At 43.6% G+C, this 12,855-nt stretch overlaps 1 protein-coding gene across 3 annotated transcripts in view; it reads right to left on the bottom strand.

The window, feature by feature from the left end:
* Positions 1-9,986, bottom strand: part of STON1 (stonin 1) — a 63,615-nt gene extending 53,629 nt beyond the window's left edge. For 2 of the 3 annotated variants that reach the window (XM_054022573.1, XM_054022574.1), the window contains exon 1: positions 9,872-9,985. The gene's annotated coding sequence lies outside the window, so the exon portion shown is untranslated. Of the gene's footprint in view, positions 1-9,871 lie in introns of all 3 variants that reach the window. The other variant, XM_054022575.1, reaches the window with a different exon arrangement.
* Between the last annotated feature and the right edge of the window lie 2,869 nt (positions 9,987-12,855).

Below are 12,855 nucleotides of genomic sequence, written 5' to 3'. Positions count from 1 at the left end.
AAGATGAGCTTCCACTCCTCATAAAGGAGAAGGCTCGCTTTATTGATGTGGAAGAAACTAAAAAGCTATCTGTCTAGGACCCTAGTTCACATCTGTTCACTGTCCATAGTCCAGTTTTTAGGCACGTTATAAAATTCATATAAAGCAATTAAAAAAGGGCCTGCACCCATAGATCATAAATGAAAATAAAACACAGACCTGTTTTCTATCTTCTTAACACCAAACAAAATTTCTCAACTCAGTCTTTCCAAGTCGATCTCTCCCAAAGAAAAGCCTATGAAAACAGATAGGTCATGCAGCCTATCCTGAAGGTTAGAAAATTGGGCTGCTCTGGCAAAAAAAAAAAAAAGGAAAAAAAAATCCCAGACCGAGGTATACTTATGACTGACTCTTGGTAAGAAAAATATACACAAGGCTAATACCATGCCAGCTGTTCTCAAACTATGGAGCAGGTCTCCCAAGGGAGGCGCGGGTATGGATCAAGAGTGGTGTGAGCATTATGTCTTTTTTTTTTTTTTTTTTTTTTTTTGAAGACCTCTATCTGTGAGTCCCGGGTGGCTGGGGCTCATGAAGAAGGACCATGCACACCCAGAAGGCAGGGGATAAAGGGGATAGCTGAAGCCCCTCCATCTGGCCTCGGGCTTGCCTTCCTCCCCCACACAATCCCTCACCAGGAGGCAGCCCAGGCTCAGGCTCGCCTTCTTTCTCCCCACTCCCCCATCCCTCACCTGGAGGCGGCAAGGCTCCAGCTGTCAGCTCCAGGGTGGCAGCAGGAGCACAGAAGTAAGGGTGGCAATGGGATGCTAAGTCTGCTGTGAAAAGTGACATTGATGAATATAACTTTTCACATTGCAACCCTTACTTCTATGCTGCTGCTGGCATGTAGCTGCCTTCAAAGCTGGGCACTCAGCCAGCAGCTGCTGCTCTCCATTTGCCTTCAGAGCTAGGTGGCGGTATATGTACTTGTGGGGGAGGAGGGGGCGTAAACGACTACAGACGCAAAGAAGGGAGGCCTATCAAATAAGTTTGAGAACCACTGCCATATAATAATACGTGTATCATTAAAACTAACTAGGAGAATGAATTACAAATGACTAGCTGATGGTACAAGACCAAATATTTTTCTCTCTCTCTCTGCTCCTTAGATTCCTTCCAAGTTCTTGACCAGTGGTACTGAATCCCAAAATGCTACAATAGGCATCCTCTCTGTAGACAGGAAATATTGAAGATATTTCTTCCAACCAGATTTTGAAATTATATTATTCTGTTCTTATACCCCAAAATGAATAACCGTTGGATTGCCTATTTTAAACATAAGTGCTATATCTTCTGATATCCCTCTTTAGGATTACTTGACTAAACTGTACATCTCTGGACTTGAGGTTTATAACTTAGAAGCAAATGAGGCGGGATGTATCCATGGTATCTAGGGCTGTCAAACGATTTAAAAAATTAATCAGGATTAATCACGCGATTAAAAAAATTAATTGTGATTAATCACACTGTTGAACAGTAATAGAATATCATTTATTTAAATATTTTTGAAGTTATAACACAGAATACAAAGTATATAGTGCTCACTTTATATTTATTTTTGATTACAAGTACTTGCACTGTAAAAAACAAAAGAAACAGTATTTTTCAATTCACCTAATACAAGTACTGTAGTGCAATCTCTTTATCACGAAAGTTGAACTTACAAATGTAGAATTATGTACAAAAAATAACTGCATTCAAAAATAAAACAATGTAAAACTTTAGAGCCTACAAGTCTACTCAGTCCTATTTCTTGTTCAGCCAATCACTCAGATAAACAAATTTGTTTACATTTGCTGCCCACTTCTTGTTCACAATGTGATGATGTCACCTGGTACAAAATACCACCTGGGACACTGCTGGTACTTTTCCACTGAAGGGACGGTAGGAATCAAACAGATTCAAACAAAAGATTCCCGCATTTTGTAAATCCTATGTAAGGCTGGAGAGTGAGTTAATCAAGGTCACCAGTTCTCCACTGAATCCCTGCCCCGGATGACTGCTGTAAACACCTAGGACTGATTTGGGGAGAAAGGACTGGGACCCAGGATGAGACAGGGGTCTAGCCTGTGAAAAGAAATACTTGGTCGCAGGTACCTTCTTTGCGTTTTGTCAAATCTGCAGTGAAAGTGTCCTTAAAATGAACAACATGTGCTGAGTCATCATCCGAGACTACTATAACATAAAATATATGGCAGAATGTGGGTAATATACAGCAGGAGACATATAATTCTCCCCCAAGGAGTTCAGTCACAAATGTAATTAACTCATTTTTTTTAACGAGCATCATCAGCATGGAAGCAAGTCCTCTGGAATGATGTCCGAAGCATGAAGGGACATACGAATGTTTAGTATATCTGGAAAAAGCAACAGAGGGTCCTGTGGCACCTTTGAGACTAACAGAAGTATTGGGAGCATAAGCTTTTGTGGGTAAGAACCTCACTTCTTCAGATGCAAGTCTGACTTTGAATTAATCGTGATTAATCGCAGTTTTAATCACATTGTTAAACAATAGAATATCAGTTAAAATTTATTAAATATTTTGGATGTTTTTCTACATTTTCAAATATATTGATTTCAATTACAAGAGAGAATACAAAGTGTACAATGCTCACTTTATATGATTTATTACAAATATTTGCACTGTAAAAATGATAAACAGTATTTTTCAATTCACCTCATACAAGTACTATAGTGCAATCTCTTTATCGTGAAAGTGCAACTTACAAATGTAGATTTTTTTTTTGTTACATAACTACACTCAAAAACAAAACAATGCAAAACTTTAGCGCCTACAAGTCCACTCAGTCCTACTTCTCTTTCAGCCAATCGCTAAAACAAACAAGTTTGTTTACATTTATGGGAGATAATGCTGCCCACTTCTTATTTACAATGTCACCCGAAAGTGAGAACAGGCGTTTTCATGGGACTTTTGTAGCTGGCATTGCAAGGTATCTATATGCCAGATATACTAGTATCAGAGGGGTAGCCGTGTTAGTCTGAATCTGTAAAAGAACCTCACTTCTTCAGATGCAAGTCTGACCCACGAAAGCTTATGCTCCCAATACTTCTGTTAGTCTCAAAGGTGCCACAGGACCCTCTGTTGCTTTTTACAGATTCAGACTAACACGGCTACCCCTCTGATACTAGTATATCTGGCATATAGATACCTTGCCACCCCCAGCGCAGTGGGCTAAGGCAGGCTCCCTGCCTACCCTGGCCCCGTGCTGCTCCCAGAAGCAGCCGGCACCATGTCCCTGCGGCCCCTGGGGGAGGGGGAGCAGAGGGTTCTGTGCGCCGCCCTCACCTGCAGGCACCGACCCGCACAGCTCTCATTGGCCGGGAACAGGGAACTGCGGCCAATGGGAGCTTCGGGGGTGGTACCCGCAGGCGAGGGCAGCGCGGGGCAGAGCCGCCTGCCCCACCCCACCCCCAGGAGCCACTGCTGGACATGCTGGATACTTCCGGGAATGTCACCGTGCCAGGGCAGGCAGGGAGCCTATCTTAGCCCCACTGCATGCCGTTGTCACCCTGGAGCTACTCGAGGTAAGCGGCACCGGGCTGGAGCCCGCTCCCCAAATCTCTCCTGCACCCCGCACCCCAATCTCTTCCCCTGAGCCCTCTCCCGCACTCCACACCCCCTCCTGCACCCTAACCCCCCGCCCTGAGCCCCCTGCTTCACCCTGCACCCCTCCTACACCCCAACCCCTTGCCCTGAGCCCCTTCCTGCACACCGCACCCCCTCCCACACCTCGCACTCCCTCCCAGACCCCAACCCCCTGCCCCAGCCCTACATTCAAGGCCCTGCATACAATTTCCACACCCAGATGTGGCCTTTGGGCCAAAAAGTTTGCCCACCCCTGTTCTAGAAGAATATTAAGGACCCAAACACTTAAGCACCGGTGTAGTGCATGAGAACCAGTAACTGATAATTGTGGGAGGAGGGGAGGACAACTATAAACCTGGCCTCTCAGCTGGTATTTGTACTATCCAAGCTGAGTGATGTGCAAAACGTTACAAACAGAATAAATGACAAAAAGGATGTTTTTAAAATGCTTCCACCTTTAATAATCTACAGCAAGCTGTGATTAATAATAAAGTTAAGGAAACTATTTATAATATGGCTCTGAACTGGACAGTGTTCTTGTAGTAATGTAATATGCTACTTTCTCATGCTATACAATAGTCCATTTTTGAACCAGCGTTTCAAACTATGCCACATTTTAGCAGCCAAGAGGAAAATGTAAAGTGCTAATTTTTTTTTTAAACTGGCTAATACACTACTTCATGTTTGTGCAGCTCTTTCAGTGTGAAAAGCACTGTATGTGGGCTATAATTAATATTTTCAACAGATCAATGCTCTCTCCTAAACTACATAGGAACACCACAAGTGCTTTCCTTAAAGCCTTTAAAACAGTTATCACAAGGTGTACTAGTATGAGAGGAAATCTGCACAATTACATTATTACATGTTTAATTAGATACATGTATAGCACAATATTTTCACATTTACTGACAATGGCTTCTTCATAGCCTTCACTAAGATCAAATTTTTGATGAGTGCACTATCAGTAACTGTCAAAACTGGTCCCTGGAAGAGCCTAATTTGGATTCACATCCAGATATATAATTTGCTGTTTTACTTGGGGTGCAGATGAGTATGTTTTTAAGATACATGTTTGCTGCACTGACTAGCTTAAAGGCGATAGGGAAAGTGATATTTATACCTATCAAGAAAACTTTAAAAACTGTGGGTGCCTGATAATGTTGCTTTTATAACCCTTGAAGTGCTTTGAAATCCCTGAATGGAAAATACTATTGAAGTGGAAAGAATTATTTGGAGCAATAAAATCTCATTTCTCAAATATATGAAGCAAGGGGATGTTCATTGTGGAGTTTTGCTCTTTAACTTCATTAATTAAGTCTACCACTAGACTAATATTCATACGGGCTACAAGTTCAATGTCTAAATAGGGATTTAGAAGCCTAGATTTAGGCAGGCCTGCCTGAAAATTTGGTCCATTAAGTTTGCAACAAGCCAAAAAATTCAGAGTTACAGAAATTCTGTGTTCCTGTTATTGAGGGAGAAAAAGTTCATATGTGTATGCATCCGAAGAAGTGAGGTTTTTACTCACGAAAGCTTATGCCCAAATAAATCTGTTACTCTTTAAGGTGCCACCAGACTCCTTGTTGTTTTTGTAGATACAGACTAACACGGCTACCCCCTGATACTTGACATATGTGTATGTTATTTAAGGGCAGAATGTCTGCCTTAACTTAGAATTTCCTGTTGGTTTGATTTATAATCCTAATATTGCTTCAGTGTAACTTCTGGCCGTACTCTATGATTGCCAAACTATTTTTATGCTCTTAACCACAGCTATTTATACAGTATAATATTAAGCGCTCATTTCCATCAGGGTACTCATGCAAATATTCAAAGACGTAGTTTGATTTTATGTTGTTACATAAAGTCCACAAAATGTTTTGTCTCTGAACACATACTTTCAATGCTGTAGACAAACAAAAGTTTATTCTTATCCACAAACTTACTTTTTCCCTCCCTTAAATTGTAATAATTTTATAAGACACACAGCCTCCAGATGGGGAAAGAAGGCTCTGACCCTTAGTTTCCTATGATGTAAGATATGTCTTCACTACAGGGCTGGCTCCAGCGTTTTTGCTACCTCGAGCAGCGGGAAAAAAAAAAAAAGGCACGATCGGCGGCACTTCAGCTCTACCGCCGCCACTTCATTCTTCGGTGGCAATTCCACAGCAGGTCCTTCCCTCCGAGAGGGACTGAGGGACCCGCCACCGAATTGCCGCCGAAGAGCCAGACGTGCTGCCCCTCTCCATTGGCCACCCCAAGCATCTGCTTGCTGCGCTGATGCCTGGAGCCAGCCCTGCTTCACTACCAATGTTAAAGCGCTGCTGCGGCAGCACTTTAACGTGGCTGTGTAATCACTGCACCATAAAAAACAAATAAACCTATAAAAAACCCACCCCCATGATGGGAGTAGCTTCCAGCACTGGTGCACTGTCTACACTGCCACTTTATAGCGCTGAAACTTGCATTGGTCGGAGGGGAGGGTTCACACCACTGAGCAAGGAAGTTTCAGCGCTGTAAAGTGGCAGTGTAGACAAGGCTTAAGCAGAGCTCCAAGGTTCAATACTAGCAGGCTTAATAGGGCTAAAAGAAAAAGTGAAAGGAGCTGCTGTTTGTAGCAATGAAACAAGTCTCCAACAGCCTTTGACCTTCAGGGTCTTACTATCACCTGTTTGTTGGAAGAGCAAGCCACCATCAGTTTTCCAACAAATGGACAATGAGGCCACTTATTCAGTGTCCAAATATAGACTTAGGAACTTACTTTTAGGCATTCATATTTGAAACATTGTATTTAGTATTTTTTCCCAACAAATTTAGGAAACAAGTCTTATTTCCTACAAATATCAGAACACTATATAAGCAGAAAGAATATCCCATCTTCAGCATACATACATGAGCAAAATGAGTATTCCACCTTAAACCAGTAAAACTAACTCTGTGGACCGGATTCTGCAAGGTGCTCAGCACCCAAACCCTCATTGACTTCCACAGGAGTTGAAGATGCTTGGCACTGAATGTAATCAGGACTTTTTTCTTTACCTTTCTGTAATAAAAGTGGTAGAACAAAATCTCTTAAAAATTAGATTTTTAAATATATACTAAATAAACTCTAATGCCAGAACTACTGGCTACATTTTAGCCACCATGAAAATCTCGCTAATAATGGGAAATGTTGACAATTTTAACTACAGCACAAACAACTGCGTTAAAGCTTGTTTCTTTCAAAGCAAGCTGAAAAAAGTTGAACTTTTACTGAATACTGAACACGCAAGAAAGAAACCAAGGAATTTGATCAATCATTCTCCAAGTATGTTAGTGGGAAGTCTAGGCTCCTGCATTACTTTGCTTTCATAATATTCTCCAGAGAGCAGCCTCCTTGAACAGTGGAAGGCAAATTCCCTGCTGGTGTAACTCCACTAACTTCAGTGGAGTTATTTCAGCAGAAAATTTGGCCCTGGAATTTTTAATTTGAAGTCCAGAAGCTGGCCTCACATAAACTGCAATATTTGTTTGTTCCCCACAAGTCTGGCACGCTGGTGTAGTTCTTATAAAACAGCACAAAAATAAAGAATTTGGAAACATTTATGCCAGAGCTGGCAATATGGCAGATAAGCAACTGGTTAACTTATTTTAAACTTTGGACCATAATTAAGTTCATCATCATTTAAAATAGGAGAGATTTAAGAATGACATCCTTTGGCAAGTGTAAAGATGAGAGAGGCAGAAAGCTCTGCTAAGGGCGCCAGTTAGGGGGGCCAGGGAAGGGCAGAAGCCCCCGCTTGAGTTTCATAAAGGTGTGCAAGCTCCCAGGTGGAGCTCTTAACTACAGCACAGCATTAGGGCTAGTCTACACTGGCCATGTTAAAGCGACTTGCCTGACTAGCCTGCAGCGCTTTAATGTGGCTTGTATAGTCGCGGCAGCGCTCCCAGCGCTCTAAAAAAACCACACCTCAACGAGGGGCGTAGCTACCAGCGCCAGGAGCACGTCTCCCAGCGCTGGGGCACTGTCTACACTGGCACTTTACAGCGCTGAAACGTGCTGCGCTCAGGGGGGTGTTTTTTCACCCCCAAGCAAGAAAGTTGCAGCGCTGTAAAGTGCCAGCGTATACAAGTCCTTAGTGTGAAATGTAAGTTCTGCAGAGGAGAGGTGCCCCTGAGGCAGGGACTTAGTACTGTGTTTAAAAACAGAGACAGGGTGATTAAGGTAAGAAAGGGCTGGTGATTAAGGATATGGAAGTTTAGCCTGTAAAAGAGGCTCAGATATTTAAGTATGATGTGTATAGTTATTGACCACATGTTCACTGTGATGTTTACATCTGAGTGGAGGAACTGATAGCAATAGAAGTTTTAATTGATTAAGGACTAGAAAATTTGACCTTCCAACTTTCTTTCTAAAGGAAGAACTGCCCAGAGCTCCTGTGCCTGCTTATTTTCCTTTCCTGCTGCAGTGGCCCTGATGTATCACAGAAGTCTCAGTTTTTTTCTCAACTTTAAAATATAGAATTTTCTTGGTGTTTGGTTTTAAATATTCTCCTCTGAGAACTGAAACTCAATCGCTGTAGTGTTGTATTTAAGAGGCTTCTGGAAAGTAACTAGCCTTTAAACAGAAGTAAAAGCAGTGTTGCCAACTCTCGTGATTTTGTCATGAGTCTCATGATAATTGTTTTCCTTAAAGCCCCAGCTCCTGGAGTCAAGTGGATATGTGATGATTTCAGCCTTCATTCTAAAAGAAAAATGAAGTTTCTAGTCCTCGTGGCTGTGGAGAAAACTTCAAAATGTGACCCCAGTGCACACTAAAGGCTCAAAAAGCAGAAGGCAAATCAAAAGAACTCCAAATCCGTTATTTTCCCATAGTCTCCTGATTTTAAAGCCAATCTCATGATTTTTGGTGAACCTGATTCATGATTTTTGAACATTTGGGATTGGCAGTACTGTGAAAGTGACTTGAAAATGTCAGTTTCACTCCTGTTTAAGGTTAGTTTCTAGTCTGTTATTTGTAGTGAGGTGACACCTCTAGAACCCCAGGCAGGTGCAGTATAAACTCATGGGGGGGCTTGCCCTAGTAAGATGTTTCCAAAGTTACATGATCTATTCCAAGTTTGGTGAACTGCAAAAAAAAAAAAAAAGATAGAAAGTAATCTAGATTTTTCTACAATTGTTGTATTCAAGAGTTAGTAACAAGGAATATACATAAAATTTTTAAACCTAACTAGTGTAACTTAAGTGACTTGACACAAGATGTGAGAACATGTTAGCATTAGAGCTGAGTGGGTCTAATAGTCATTAAATCCTCTTTTTTTGTATAGGAATTAGATACAGTGCTCCTATCAGCTAATTTTAGTATATGTGCTGCCGAAGCGAGCACAAAAAATATGGAACGCTTCACGAATTTGCGTGTCATCCTTGCAAACAAGAAAAAAAAAAAAAAACACCTAGAGTTTTCAAGTCCCTAAGTAGTCCTTAGAATCATGGTTAAAGTTAAATCTTAAATGGCGCCCCTGAGCTCTGACTTCGGGAACAGCAGCCTTTAGAAAGAAATTCCGTGCCATTTTTCCACACAACCAGGGAGGAGGGTAGTAGTCGGTTCCGTTAGTACACAAGCTACACTACACTTCTCAACAGCTACTGGGAGAGTCTGCACTTTGCAAGAAGTTCAACTTGCTGCAAATGACAATTTTCAACCTTGTGAACAGAAACACACGACTTGCCTGACTAGCCTCTAAATATTCAACGAACGCAAGAAGCCTAATCATAATCAACTAGTCCGAGTCAGGAGCGGAGGGGACCCTTCCCACTTCCAGGGTCCTAGAGCTCCGTTTCCCCCCCGCCTCATTTCCACCCTGGCAAAGGGAGTGGGGTCCAGTGGGAAGCCCACGCAAGACGGCTGGCCCAGGGCCCAGGCCTGGGCCCGGCAGCGATCAGCTCAGCTGCCGGCGCCGCGCATACCAGCTGAGCCCTGTCCGCAGTCTCTCCCCAGCCCTGCTGGCCACAGAACAAAGTAACACGCTGGAGGTCTCCTGAGTACCCTAGGGGGAGAGCATTGCAGAGAGCGCCCCAGGCAGCAGCCTGACCTCGTAAGGGGTGGGGGGACTGACGGCTCCCACCTCCCCCTGCCCGGTCCGGCTGCAGTCGGACCCGGTGCCGGGCAGCTGCTCCCTGCCCCAAGCCGGAGTCAACCCGCGGTGTCCCCTGCCCGGCGGGGCGTTGCTGCCCCGGGACCCTCCTTACCCGTGTGAACTGCACGGCACCCGGGATCGCAGCCTTGGCGCCGGCCACCGGCCGGGAGGACAGGCTTCTAGACTGGCGGAGGGGGAGGAGGGGCCGGCGCACAATGCAGGAGGCTGGAGCTTCCTCTGCTCTCAGCCCTGCTGCAGGGAGGGCCCTAGTGGCTGCAGGCCCACAGGCCGGGCTATGGGCCAAGTTCGCAGCCTGGATCGCAGCTGGGGAAACTGAGCGTGCCCCAGGCTAAGATGGAGCCAGCCCAGGGAGGAAGCAGCGGTGGTCGTAGGCACGCAGCGTTTTTACACATTTAATTACTTGTAAGCAAAGTTGAGTGTCTTTAATTTGCACTATGTCTAGAACCCTGGTTGAACAAGGTAAACTTAAGCATCCTAAAGGGTGTAATTTTCAAAAGCCTATTGGTAACCTAATAACCTAAATCCAATTTTCAAAAGTGATTTAGTAACTTAAGAACCAAGATTTCATTGAAAGTCAATAGGACTTAGAGTCCTAAGACCTGGTCTACACTTAAAAATTAAATCAACCTAGCTGTGTTGCTCAGGGCTGTGAAAAATGTTGCACCCTGAGTGCCATAGTTAGGTCAAGCTAACCCCTACTGGAGGCATAGCAACCTGGACAGAAGAATTCCTCCATCATCCTAGGTACCACCGCAGAGAGATGAATTCACTATGTTGCTGGAAAAAAACCCTCTATCAATGTAGGAAGCATAACTGTGGTGCTACAGCAGCACAGCTACAGCGCCATACCTGGTGTAGACATACGCTCAGGCTCTTTTGAAGATGGGACACTCCCAAGACACTTAAATGTCCTTGAAAATGTTATTTTAAGTGCCTAACTTTGTGTCAACAGGACTAGTCACATGCTTAAAGTTAATCATATGCTTAAGAACCTTGCTGAATCGGCTTTAGCTAACATTGGGAGGTTAGATAAGGGATGGTGTATGAGCCATAATACATTATCTTCAAAGGTGCAAAAAATTGCAAACTTATCCTGAGGAAGTGAGAGACTCCACATACCTCAGATCACTTTAAGTCATCCAGATCAAAATGGCAAAAGTGACAAATGGAAACCCTTAATCCCAAACCAAGCATTAGGATGAGCCTGACAATGCAGTATAGTACTAAGAAAGTGCTGCTGTTCAGGTGACACTAGGTCAAGGTTTGTTCCACCCATCTCTGGCTAATGTTCTGATGGAAGTTAAAGAGCTTATGGAAGTTTTTATAGAATAAATTGGGGTAATAATTAATATCCTCTCTCTATGAAATAGATCAAAACAGCATCCACTTGAAAATCATATTTTCTTACCATTTTTTCTTTCTACCATACTAAATAACACCTATTATTGGTATAACAGAGAAGTTAGCCAAAAAAGACTTTTTTCAGTTTACTTTGTTCTTTTTGAAAGCACTTTGTGTATTCACTTTTGTTGTTGATTTGTTGATTATTTGCACTTTCTGTCTTATGCACTTTCATGATGACATCACTCTCACTCTTTGTTCTGGGATAGAATCCTAGAATATCAGGGTTGGAAGGGACCTCAAAAGGTCATCTAGTCCAACCCTCTGCTCAAAGCAGGACCAATCCCCAACTAAATCATCCCAGCCAGTGCTTTGTCAAGCTGACCTTAAAAACCTCTAAGGAAGGAGATTCCACCACCTGCCTAGGTAACCCATTCCAGTGCTTCACCACCCTCCTAATGAAAAAGTTTTTCCTAATATCCAACCTAAACCTCCCCCACTGCAACTTGAGACAATTACTCCTTGCTCCGTCATCTGCTGCCACTGAGAACAGTCTAGATCCATCCTCTTTGGAACCCCCTTTCAGGTAGCTGAAAGCACCTATCAAATCCCCCCTTATTCTTCTTTTCTGCAGACTAAACAATCCTAGTTCCCTCAGCCTCTCCTCATAAGTCATGTGTTCCAGCCCCCTAATCATTTTTGTTGCCCTCCACTGGACTCTTTCCAATTTTTCCACATTCTTCTTGTAATGTGGGGCTCAAAACTGGACACAGTACTCCAGATGAGGCCTCACCTAGCCATTCAGTCCCTAGTCTGTAACAGTGCATGGGATTCTTCCGTCCTAAGTGCAGGAATCTGCACTTGTCCTTGTTGAACCTCATCAGGCTTCTTTTGGCCCAATCCTCTAATTTGTCTAGGTCCCTCTGTATCCTACCCCTACCTTCCAGCGTATCTACCACTCTTCCCAGTTTAGTGTTATTTGCAAACTTGCTGAGAGTGCAGTCCACGCCATCCTCCAGATCATTAATGAAGATATTAAACAAAACCAGCCCCAGGACCGATCCCTGTGGCACTCCACTTGAAACCGGCTGCCAACTAGACATGGAGCCATTGCTCACTACCAGTTGAGCCCAATGATCTAGCCAGCTTTCTATCCACCTTATAGTCCATTCATCCAGCCCATACTTCTTTAACTTGGTGGCAAGAATACTGTGGGAGACCGTAAGAATACTGTGGGAGACCGCATAATTTATTTTAATTTAAACAGAGGAGTTACTTTCAGACTTGTTTGTTAGAAGAACAATACCAGCGCCTTTCTCTACACATTTTTCCTTTTTAAAGATGTTGTAGCTTATGTAGTATAATGCTTCATCTCTATTTTTGTATGTTGTTTTAGTGGGACCTTATTAGAAATCCTGGGAGGTTCGCGGGTGCAAGCCCACCCATATCTAAAGGCCCTTCCCACAGCCTTGCGGGAGGGACCACTGGACCGGGGAACCAACTGAAAATGGGGGACAACTAAGAATAACAGGGTCAGGAGTGAAGGACACAGGTTCAGAACTAGGGATCCAGAGCGGGACACCGAGCAGAGAACCCCAGACAGCGCCTACTTCTCCTCAAAGCTGTCTAGGGAGCCAGTGGACGCCACCCAGAGGAACTCTGCCCAGATGCGTGAGACCAGGAAGGAGCAGAGATAGGCCTCACAGTGGCAGAGCACCCCTAGTCTAACATCCT

Source organism: Malaclemys terrapin, chromosome 3, assembly GCF_027887155.1.
Source record: "Malaclemys terrapin pileata isolate rMalTer1 chromosome 3, rMalTer1.hap1, whole genome shotgun sequence".
Lineage (NCBI taxonomy): Eukaryota > Metazoa > Chordata > Testudines > Emydidae > Malaclemys > Malaclemys terrapin.
This window is presented reverse-complemented; position numbering and strand designations above follow the sequence as displayed.